Source organism: Bidens hawaiensis, unplaced genomic scaffold (genome assembly GCF_021521415.1).
Source record: "Bidens hawaiensis isolate Kalapana, Puna unplaced genomic scaffold, B.hawaiensis_p1.1 tig00037265_1, whole genome shotgun sequence".
Taxonomy (NCBI): Eukaryota; Viridiplantae; Streptophyta; class Magnoliopsida; order Asterales; family Asteraceae; genus Bidens; species Bidens hawaiensis.
The window spans coordinates 144,037-156,126 of record NW_027496507.1 but is presented as its reverse complement, the minus strand read 5'-3'; the positions used below and the strand labels follow the sequence as shown (position 1 = coordinate 156,126).

The 12,090-nt window shown below is 33.5% G+C and overlaps 1 pseudogene across 1 annotated transcript; it reads left to right on the top strand.

The window, feature by feature from the left end:
• Nucleotides 1-2,504: 2,504 nt before the first annotated feature.
• LOC143589190 (polyamine oxidase 2-like) lies at nucleotides 2,505-11,842 on the top strand (annotated as a pseudogene). The gene is made up of 10 exons (XR_013145230.1): nucleotides 2,505-3,037; nucleotides 7,683-7,798; nucleotides 7,908-7,996; nucleotides 8,092-8,205; nucleotides 8,499-8,586; nucleotides 8,706-8,791; nucleotides 8,866-8,968; nucleotides 9,104-9,201; nucleotides 9,950-10,380; nucleotides 11,372-11,842. The product of XR_013145230.1 is annotated as a polyamine oxidase 2-like (transcript).
• The last annotated feature ends 248 nt before the right edge of the window (nucleotides 11,843-12,090 follow it).

Sequence of the window (12,090 nt, the reverse complement as noted above, 5' to 3'; positions counted from 1 at the left end):
TTTGTCTCTCATCACTCCCAACTTGTAACTTGTTTTCTTCCATCACTCCTGAACTTAACGGACCCTAACTCCGTTAGTTTTTTTTTGCTGACGTGGCATGTATTCGCTGATTTGGCATCCTATGTGGAAAATACATTATTTAAAAAAAATAGAAAACCCAAAAACACAAATATTGTACACACATATATATATATACACACACAAATAGACATATATACACACTACTACAAATCCATCACCACCATCTACACCACCACATCGGCCTCCACCACCGCCGGTTTCTTCCACAGCCGCCAGCCTCCACTGCCTTCACCATCACCACCAAACCCTAGACCAAACTTTGATAAAATTGAGTTCTTTTGTTTATGGTTTGAATACATTAGTATAGGGCTTTTGATTGGAATAAAGAAACAAGTAGAACACAATGTTTATTACCTCGAATTTCTACTCTATCATTACCGGCAAAACTCGCCGGAAAAACGTGGTGGCGACACTTGAAGATTACTTGTTAGATTCGCATGTAGTTGATGGCGGTGTTTTTTTAACAACAAAGACTGCATAATAAGATTAAGGAGACCGACGAGTTCCGCCAGCAACCACTGCTGGTAATGAAGGCAGTGAGGCTAACGGTGGTGTGAAGCTGACAATATAGGCCAGAAGTGGTAGAGTTTTGTGGTGGTGGTGGTGGTGGTGTAGACAGTGGCGGTGTACACACGGTGGTGGTGTTTGTGTCTGCATATATATATATATATATATATATATATATATATATATGTGTGTGTGTGTGTATAGACATTTATATATACATAGTATTTGTGTTTTTGGGCTTTCTATTTTTTTTAAATAATGTATTTTCCACGTAGGATGCCAAATCAGCGAATAAATGCCACGTCAGCAAAAAAAACTAACGGAGTTAGGGTCCGTTAAGTTCGGGAGTGATGGAAGAAAACAAGTTACAAGTTGGGAGTGGTGAGAGACAAATCGTAAGTTGAGAGTGTTATTGTCCAATGAGTGAAAATTGAGAGTATTAAAAACCAATATCCCTATATAAAAAAAACAAGTCGACATTAAATTTCGATTATCTTCGCGTTATAATTTGGTTTTGTTTAAATCGGCTTTATAGGTTTTGACCCACTTGGTGATTCTAATAATCATGGGAGTTTATTTGTTTAGTACGGAATTATAGCTAGATAATGAACCATCGTATCTGCTAACCAAAAATATACATAAGTGGATAATTAAAGTATGAATCTGTAATCAGAAAATAAGAACAAACCATTTGGCAAACTCTCAATTGTTATTAACTAGTAGCTCAGTAGCTAACCCATCGCATTGCGCCATGACAGGTTGGTACAACTTGGGCGATTGTATAACCCAAGAATTTTCTGTCTTGGGTGTTGAGGTGGTAAGTCAACGCAAATTTGATCGATTTTGGTTACGTACATTATGCATTGAAACTAAAACAAAAAAAATATAAAAATTGAGGTGGCCCAATGGGGTTTGTCGGTCGGTAAAAGTCGAATGCTCGTAAAACTTGGGCGTTGTCAATCCCGGATGTTGAGACGGTGAGTCGACGCAAATTAGGTTGGTCTCCGCCACGTTTGTTACGTATTAGAACTAAAACAAAAACAATTTGGCATTTAGTCAGTTTTCGTTATGATACTGAAACTAAAACAAAATGTAGCGAGCTTATGCAAATTTGCTTGGTTTCCATCACGTTCGTTACGATACATGAACTAAAAAAAATCTTACTCGAAACTGATTTACATCAAGATTATTTAAGGACAAGATATCTCCCGATTATACTCGACTACTAATAGAATTCAAAATTTAAAAGAAAATATTTATCCAATAAACACAATTAATTAAACAACTCTTTTTATTAACTCTTTTTATAATCAAATTGTAAACCAGTTGTCATGTTTGTAATAAATGGTTTATCGACCGTAAACAAATTGACCTTACATATCCAGATAACTTAACATGTTATACTCGACAATAAAAATAAAAAGTTAAGCATATGTATTGGAAAAATTCCAAACTCGTCCAAATACCATATTCACAATAAATATTCATAAACCAATAGAAAATTGACACTTAGGTATCCAAACTTACCGTGAAGATGAATTTGAGCTCAAAACTCATCGTTAAAAATCTGATTATTTCCAACGGTATAGTTTTCCTGGGAACGCCTAAGCCAAACTTTGAAGTTAGTGTGAGCTCAGTTAAGATAACATAGTCTGACAAGAGTAAAACAACATGACTCTTCAAAATTAAAAAGTACGGTAACTTAACACGCAATAAAATCGTCGTTTAAAATCGTTTAAAATATCTCATTATTATTTGTCTAGCTATAGATATTTTATTTACAACCTATACATACATACATAACCCACAAAGATTATAGACCATATATTATATTAGCCCCAACAGAAAATGGACCTACTAATAATACTTTATACATAATTTATTCATTATAATAATAATTAATAACATTTACACCCAACATATACCTACTTTACAAAAACCTAACAAATGCCACCACACAAACTCCTTAACATTCATTCTTCTATATATACAAGAACCAGAGTAACAACGTGTATCAATTGATCTCTTCATCAAACACACCAAACCCTAAATAAATCCCCAATTCCAAAATCAAATCCAATTGATCAATTTTTTGCCAATTTCACCGTAAGATCTTCGTGGGTTTTCATCTACCCGACCCGAATCGTAGATTCCGACCGTCAATTTGAGTTTCGGATCATACCCATTTCACCTAGGGTTTTTGAGTGAATCTGCAATACGCATGAGCTGGTCGGTGAATCTGGGGTCTAATTCGTCAAATTCAAATAATTTTAATACTTGTTTGCTTCTGTTCGTGGTTCATCACTTGCCGCAATTAACACCTGCTTCTTCCAATTTTCAATTTAATAAACCTTTGGATTATAGAAGTAGTCGGTTTAATCGGTGGTTATTATTGTTTGGGTTAATATGGATTCAGGTGCAGACAAGCGTAATCGCCAATTGAAACAAGGTAGTTGGTTAAACCATTCTTCATTTTGCCTTAATTTTGTACTAATTTTGCACTAATTTTGTAATAAATTTTCCTAATTTTTGCTTTAATTTTGCACTGATTTTGCCTTAATTTTGCTCTAATTTTGCACTGATTTTGCTCTAATTTTGTATTAATTCTCCCTGATTTTGTACTTCTTTTGCACTGATTTTGCATTTAATTTGCTCTGATTTTGCTCTAATTTTGTATTAATTTTCCCTGATTTTGCTCTAATTTTGCACTGATTTTGTATTAATTTACTCTAATTTTGTATTAATTTTTCCTAATTTTGTCTTAATTTTACACTAAATTTTCCTTAGTTTTGATTTTTGCACTAAATTTCCTTAGTTTTTGATTTTTGCACTTATTTTTGCCTTAAATTGGTACTAATTTTTCCTTTATTTTGATTTGTGTCCTAATTTTGCTCTAGTTTTTTGTTATTTTGATTATAGTGTTTTATTGATTGTTGTATGTGATAATTAAGATCAGGGTTAAGATTATAGTATTGGGTTTTTGATTTGAACTTGATATGAAGTTATTTAATTTTTAGGGATAATAATTTTGTGTTACTGTGGATCGACTTGAGAATCGGTGTAGCTGATGTAATATTATTGTTCCTGTCATGTGAGCATTCTAGCAGGTTCTGCATATATTTGTGATTTTGTGAATAGGTTTTGCATATTATAGGAAGTGATCGTGAGTGACGGAGAGATAAACTGTTACCGATCGTCTGTATATTTTGGAAGACATCGTTCACCCCATTAATGTTTTTAATATATTCTTTTAAGTGGTTGTGAGCGGAGAAGAGAGAAAAGTAATGATAAAGATATAAAAATTGTTATTATTTAATTGAAAAGAAGGGTCTAGAGAAATGGCCGTGTTTTTTCGTGTAATTTTAGGTACGGAGACGGGGACCTACTGTGAACGCTCTAAATGAATTAACTTTATAAAAGACTTTTTTAGTGTTGGGTAATTGAGTGTCGGTGTGTTTTCTATAAAGTCATGCATATGGGAATTAATGTTTTGTGGTTCCCACAATTAGTAATTTTCCTTGTATTTTAATATGATTATATGCATGTGGTGTGGGTTCTACATGTGCCATTTGGGCTGTATGTGTTGTGTGCTGATCTTTACAAGTTTAATTATTGTTGTATGATTGGATTCTATAGCCACCATCTGTATGTACATATATATGTATATAATGATTGCAACTGCTGTGCAAATGAATATTATTGTTTCTTATCATGCGGTTTTTAGCACTCATTTATGTTATATGAGGAGAAAATGTTGAAGAAAGAAAAATATTGTAATTTCTTTTGCATACGTATATCTTATGCTTATAAAAAATTATAAATACACGCATACATATTTTTTCAATATATATATATGGGGAGGGTTAACCTAAAAACAAGTAGTTTCCTAGGAGGACTAAGAATAAATCATAGACATTGGATCATGTTAATCAATGGTTGAGATTTAAAATCACCAATAACCGACATAGTGGTAGGAAGGAATCTAAGTGGTAGGATATGGATAATCAATGGCTAAGATTAAATGTGGGATGAAATAGAGGAGTGTTATATTTTAAAGGCTAAATTTGATGTGTTAAAGGGTATTTTTGTCATACAATATTTGGTAACATGCTATTTTTATGCAATTTTCTCTGGAACTTCCGAAATATGCTCAACTACCTAAAATCTTTTAATTATTCAACCTAATTCACACAACAACATTATGAACTAAAACACAATAATTTGAATACGAAGAACTAAAACACACTATCTTAAGCACTATAAACTATATTCCAGTGTGCTTTTGATCCAAGAACAATGAACGCAATCATATAAAAAAACACAATTATTCAAGAACTAAAACACACTATCTTGAATATCAAAAGTTTGTGAACATAATTACAATAAACAAAAACACAATTACAATGAAGAAACACAATAATTCATCTACCAATACTAAACAAAAACACTACCACTATGAACTAAAACACTATACGAAAACATTGACATGCTGATGAACTAAAACACAATCGCTCGCTTCGATTTTGCAAAACAATAACCAGATTTATAGAAGAATAAATCTTTGCGCGAGAACACTTCATCCACTTCAACTACATCAACCTGGAAACCAATATAAATTCAATAGAATATATAGTAACACTAAATTTACTAAAATACGAAAAACACATTAATATCCAGCACCTCATTAAAAAAAGAAAAAAAAACATATCCACATTCATCAAACCATTTTTCTTAATCAGTAAAAAAACCCATATTCACCAATTCAACCAACAAATCTGCACTTCACACTTCCCTGATCTAAATCCCTAACTCAATTTGAGAAACCCTAATTCAAATAACTCATCCCTTACCTGTTTACTCTCATCATAAATTTCACAATTTGTTACAATATAAAATACTCCATCGTCTCTCGATCTTTGACAAAACCCCAACTCAGTTTAAAGAAGATGTCGCTGGCTGGTTGGTCAGTCCGCTGCAGGGTTGCCAATCAGTGTCGTCGTTGTTTTTGTCTTTGGTTCCGTCACAGTAGATGGTTGAGCGCGGCGGAAGCGGTGGATGGTTGATGGTTGAACGTGATGGTGGCGGTGGATGGTTGAACGGCGATGGTGGATGGTCGACTTGATTGGTGGTGGTGACTAGTTGAACGGCGGTGATGACCGGTTGGATGGATGTGGCTGGTTGTAGAGATGGTGTTGTCACAATTGAATGAGTAGTAGGGTTTTGTTATTTTGATTTGAAGAGACTGGATGTGATTATATTAAAGATAGAGAAATAAATATTTTCCCATCTTACCCTCTTGTGTTATGTTTAATCCAATGGTTCTAATAACTTCCTACACTTTTTAGGAAATAGTTACTTTTTATTTTAACCTCACTCTCTCTCTCTCTCTCTCTATATATATATATATATATATATGGTAGGGTTAATGTAAAAAACAATAATTTTGTGAGCAGCATAAGAAGAGATCAAGACCCTTGGATCTAGGATCTGACGGTTGAGATTGATAGTTTCTAAAAACCGTATAGTTTCCTATTTATATGGTATAGTTTCTTATTTAGTTGGTTTGCTTTATTTTAAAGCATTCTCACACTTCTCATAAAACAATTGTTTTTTATTTGAACCCTCTTCTATATATATATATATATATAGGGGTGAGTTAACGCACAATAATCGCTTATCGTACATTACACACGCGACTTCCTGCACCACCGATTCTAATTGAAATTAAAACTGCTTAGTGGCATAATTGTAATTAACCTAAAAATACTTAACGCATACCCATCAAAGTCCACCATCGCGACCATCGTCTACTGTCATGAGCACCACCATCGTCCGTCACCACCATCGATCGTTGGTCACAGGTCAGTTAAGCAATTTCCAATTGAAATTGAAATTGTTGATGAACCTAATTGATCAATTAACCTTGAAAAATTGATCCAATTAATCATCAATTTGAAGCTTTCGTCGATCAATTTTGAGTTTTGAGTTATGGGTTTTGACATTGAACGTATTAACATTAAGTTTATACGATCTGTTTATACGTTCTGTTTAAACATATTATACGTTTTGTTTAAACGTTCAGAACATAATCAATTAAACTTTAAAAGTTCAGTACAAAAAGTTTATACGTTCTGTTTATACGTTTTTAAATAATGTTGTTTATAAGTTCAGTACAACATAATGTTGTTTTTAAATAATGTTGTTTAAAACGGAATACCTTTAAACGTTATGACAAAAAAAACATCTTTAAACGTTCTAATACATTCAAAGAAGATCTGGGTGTTCAAAAAAGTAGTGAAGTTCTGAGAAAGTTTAGAAGTTCTAAGAAGTTCTGGGTGTTCAAAACTGATAAACTTTAGAAGTTCTAAGAAGTTCTGGATGTTCAGAATTTCTAAAACACCTGTAAACATAAAATTGAACATCGAAATCACTTCATATAATCTCATAATCATCAAACAATCGTCAATTGACCGTTAATTTGATCATTGATTCGATCATATGAACAAAAAGTGGAACGTCTGCAACTGGGTTTACTCAAAACTCAAAATTGATTAATTGAAACTTCAAATTGATGATTAATTGGACCAATTTCAAAGTTTAATTGATCAATTAGTTCAACAATTTCAATTTTAATTGGTCAATTTTATCAAATGACCTGTGAAAAAGGCATGACGAGGAAGATGGTGTTCACGACGGTACCGTCGACGGTCGCGACGGTAGATGCAATCATTGGACGGTGACGGTGAAGGCGTACGGAATCGATGGAGCAGTGGAGCAGAGGATCAGAACGGTCGCGTGTTTTTTGAAAATCGATGGTGAAGAAACTCGCGTACCTATTGTACGATAAAGGATTTTCGTATTCCATCCTTTACCTATATATATATATATTTTAATTATTTATGATGTATCTGTATTGGGCCTAGTTTTTTTGGCCAACCTAACTAGCCAACTTAGAAAAATACAAATGTATCGTGTTTGTCTAATGACTTATTATTGAACTTATATGTGACACTTGGTAATATTAAGGAGTTTATCAGTCTTTATAGCAACTCCACTGCCTGCATTCTAATTCTGTTTGTTATTCCTTAATATAGCAATCTGCTATTCAAACGTTGCATCAAAGCGTTCAGCTTCCCCGTCTGTTATTGTGATTGGTAGTGGCTTTGCTGGCATATCTGCTGCTCGTGCACTTCATGATGCTTCATTTCAGGTACTCTACACTTTACAAAGAACATATTTTCTTCAGTAATTTGGATGATAGTATTCGGTAGTGTTATAACTATATAAGATCTGGTTTCATTAACGTTACGCCTTTTCAGGTTACTGTACTTGAATCACGTAACAGAATTGGTGGTCGAGTTTGCACGGACTACTCATTTGGTTTTCCTGTGGACTTAGGTGCATCATGGTGAGAAAAGGCTTCATACACTCCACTATTTGCAATATACATAATACCATCTTCTGAATTGTTTAATAGTTTTATATTGATATTAAATTTTGCAGGTTGCATGGGGTTGGTAATGAAAATCCTTTGGCACCAGTTATTGGAAGACTTGGACTGCCTTTATACCGGACCAGTGGTGACAACTCAGTGTTATATGACCATGATTTGGAGAGGTAACAAAGTTCATTTTTTATATTTAGTGTACGTTGTTAAGTCTATTTTAGTTTTTGTCTTTATTTAAGAGAAATAAATTGATCCAAAATATCTGAACAACCTTTGACACTGTTTGATATAAGCTAAAGATTATTCTACATGAAAATATTTTTCAGAAAACTCAAAATATGCAATTGCATGTTTTTAAGCATTACAGAAGCAAAATTGTATGCTTGTTAAGTTATAAAGGTGATAAACTTTGATTCTTGTTGATGTATACATTAATTATTTGTTTATTTTTTATGTTTTCCAGCTATGCATTGTTTGATATGGATGGAAATCAAGTTCCTCAAGAATTAGTCTCACAGGTTGGAAAAACATTCGAGGCCATATTGGAAGAGGTATGCATGCTCTCTATCTCTCAAGTTTATTTTCTTCGAAAGAAAAATGAAAAAATAAGTTATTTTATATGTAACTTCAGTTTTACCTTTTGTTCATTATTGTTTCGTCATGTATGCAGACTAATAAAGTGAGGGAAGGAATGACTGAAGACATGTCTATACTGCAAGCAATATCAATTGTGCTAGAAAGAAACCCAAAACTAAGGTATGTTTACCTATTTTATTGTCTTCAAGAGTTAAATAATTAGTTCTCATATATATTTTTTTTTGTTGTTATAGACTGGAGGGGCTTCCTTATAAGGTGTTACAGTGGTACTTGTGTAGAATGGAAGGCTGGTTTGCTGCAGATGCTGAAACCATATCTCTTCAATGCTGGGACAAGGTATGTTTTTTATTTTATTTATTTGTATCATAAGCAAATCTTTATTTTTATAAAATATGCTGTCGTTTGGAGCTGAACATATTCCAATAATCATTATAAATTTATAATGCATATCGTGTTCTTTTAATTGAGCAGGAAGAGTTGCTTCCTGGTGGGCATGGGCTTATGGTGCGGGGTTATAGTCCAGTTATAAACACACTTGCCAAAGGCCTAGACATCCGATTAGGTCACAGGTAAGACGTAATGTTATCGGGTATGTAAACGAATGGAACAGACACAAACAGGGCATTTTGTTACCTTTAACTAACAAATGATCGAGCACGGACAACTAAACGAACGGGGTTTTTTGTTCGTGTTCGTTTGTTAAGAAAATGGATGTGCTCGATTATGTTTGTTTGTAATAGTACAAAGCAGTTCACGAACGTAAACCAATGAACATGGATGAAAGAACGTAACTGCTTGAACACTAACTAAAAATAAACTTTGAAAAACAATCTGTTGGGCAGTTGGGGTTAAAAAATAAAAAAACGATACTAAATTTTAGTGGGTGATATTTTAATTTCATAAACTAAAACTAAATGGTAATGAGCCTAAAAATTTTGAATGAATATATAAGACGAACATACAGGCGTAAACTAACGATGATAAATGAACGAACATAAAGAAACTTAAATGAACGGACATGAACTCATAAATGAACAAAAATGTTGTTCGTATTCATCCGTTTCTTAAAGAAACTGACATATACGAACTTCCCCACTGAACGGTTCACCAACCCGTTTAATTCGTTTACAGACCTATAGAAGGTTGTATGCTACTCCAAATTAGACACTGCGTGACTTTCGTCTTAAATTATTTTTATCTGACCAATATGGGATGGAACACAACCCAAATCGATCTGTTTGTATGGAAAAAGGATGAATCTTTTTACTAAGTTGTTTTTGACCTTTAACTTACATCTTTTTTGTCCTATTCACAAAGGGTTACAAAGATTAACAGGCGTAAAAACGGCGTGAAGGTAACTATTGAAAACGGGACCACATTTTTTGCTGACGCCGCCGTTATAGCGGTACCACTTGGCGTTTTTAAAGTCAAATTTAATTAAATTTGAACCAAGACTGCCCCAGTGGAAAGAACAAGCCATCGCTGACCTTGGAGTTGGAATTGAGAACAAAATAATATTGCATTTTGACCGAGTTTTTTGGCCAAATGTTGAGTTTTTAGGAGTAGTTTCAGAGACTTCTTATGGATGTAGTTACTTTCTTAATCTTCACAAGGCGACAGGTCACCCTGTGTTAGTTTATATGCCTGCAGGACAGCTGGCGAAAGACATTGAGAAGTTATCTGATGAAGCTGCTGCTAATTTTGCCTTTGTACATCTCAAAAAGATTCTTCCTGATGCTTCTACCCCTGTAATCTCTCTTTCCCGTCGCTTACTTACATTATACTAATCATATTTAAAAACTCGGTTTTCTAAAAGGAAAAAGATAATGACTTTATTTATAACAAGTATGTCATGTTTTACATGATTTAAGTCTTTAAATTTATAAAATTTAAAAAACCAGGTTGATTTTTTTACATCAAGTCTCTATGCTTTATATAAACTTTAAAGTACTGTTATCTTAAGTTTTACATGATTATTTTTTTTTATTTTTTTATTTTTGGATTTGACTGAGAATAATTGAAAATGTTGTATGCATTATACTCTTCTTTTGGAGAAAGATAATTTGATTGTTATATTATTTGAGTTAAATGCTACTAATTATTTTTTGTGAAAAAATTATACTGGCCCACATTGAACAAAAATATAAGAGATTGATAAATTAAACATGTGTTTTATTGTGTAATCAAAATTTGAACATTTTGGTTTGACCATTTGACACAGTTGAGATTAGATGCAGCTCAAGTTTTTTTAGCTCTAGAGGTGTGGACGGTTCGGTTTGGGCTAAAACCAAACCAAAACCAAAACTTCGGTTTTTAGATTTTTGAAACCGTTCAGTTTCGGTTTTTTTGGTTTCAGTACGGTTTCGGTTTATGCTTTTGAGCTTGAAAATTTTAGGTCAAAAAAAAGTTTGCCAAAAATAATGAATTTAGTTATAACTAGTTTTGTTATTTATTAACTAATTGATTATTATACATTTGGCCAAAAATATTTGAGTTACATATTTATTAAATTCTTATAGATTATTTCAAATGGTTCGGTTTTATTACATGCAAAACCAAACCGAACCGAACCCTAATTTCGGTTTTTATAAAAACACAAAACCAAACCGTCGGTCTTTGTTTCGGGTTGGATTTTTTGGTCTTTTTGGTTTCGGATCGGTTTTTTCGGTTTCTTGCACACTCCTAATTAGTTCTGTTAGACCACGGAATCTTAATATGGCGTTTTTTTTTAAAATGCAGATTCGACATCTCGTTTCTCGTTGGGGTAGTGATGTGAACTCACTCGGGTCATATAGCTACGATGCAGTAGGAAAACCCCATGATCTGTATGAAAAGCTAAGGATCCCTGTAGATAACTTATTCTTTGCAGGGGAAGCAACAAGTGCTGACTCCCCCGGTTCAGTACATGGTGCGTACCACACCGGTCAGATGGCTGCAGAGGACTGCAGAGTGCGCGTTCAAGGGTATGGTGAGCTTGATATTCTCCACCCGGCTATGGGCGGTGAGGACGCCCCTGCTTCTGTCCCGTTGTTGATATCGCGTATCTAAATGGTAGTAAAGATCTGGTGTGGTAAAGGAGGTTTAATATTATGGACATATAAGTAATAAAGTTTATGTGAGTAATGAGTGTGGATGGTTTTATTAGGGAATGGTATGGTATGAACTTTGAGACTTAGAACTTGCTAATATATGTTTATAATGCAATAATGAACTTGGTGGTGTGTTTAATTTGGCTTTTGTATTGTGGTGTGTTGACATATAGTCAGTCATTTAGGTGTCTTTGGAGGTCCTGTGCGTCGTTCAGTAAAATTTGGCACTTGTTTAGACACGATAAGACCTTGTTAGCAAAAAAAAGACACACCATACAATTTTATACTTTTTAAAAAAAATTAAATTTTGGAGGTTAGAAGAGATCATTTATCATTATTGGTACATAAAATGTGTTCGGTCACACTAAA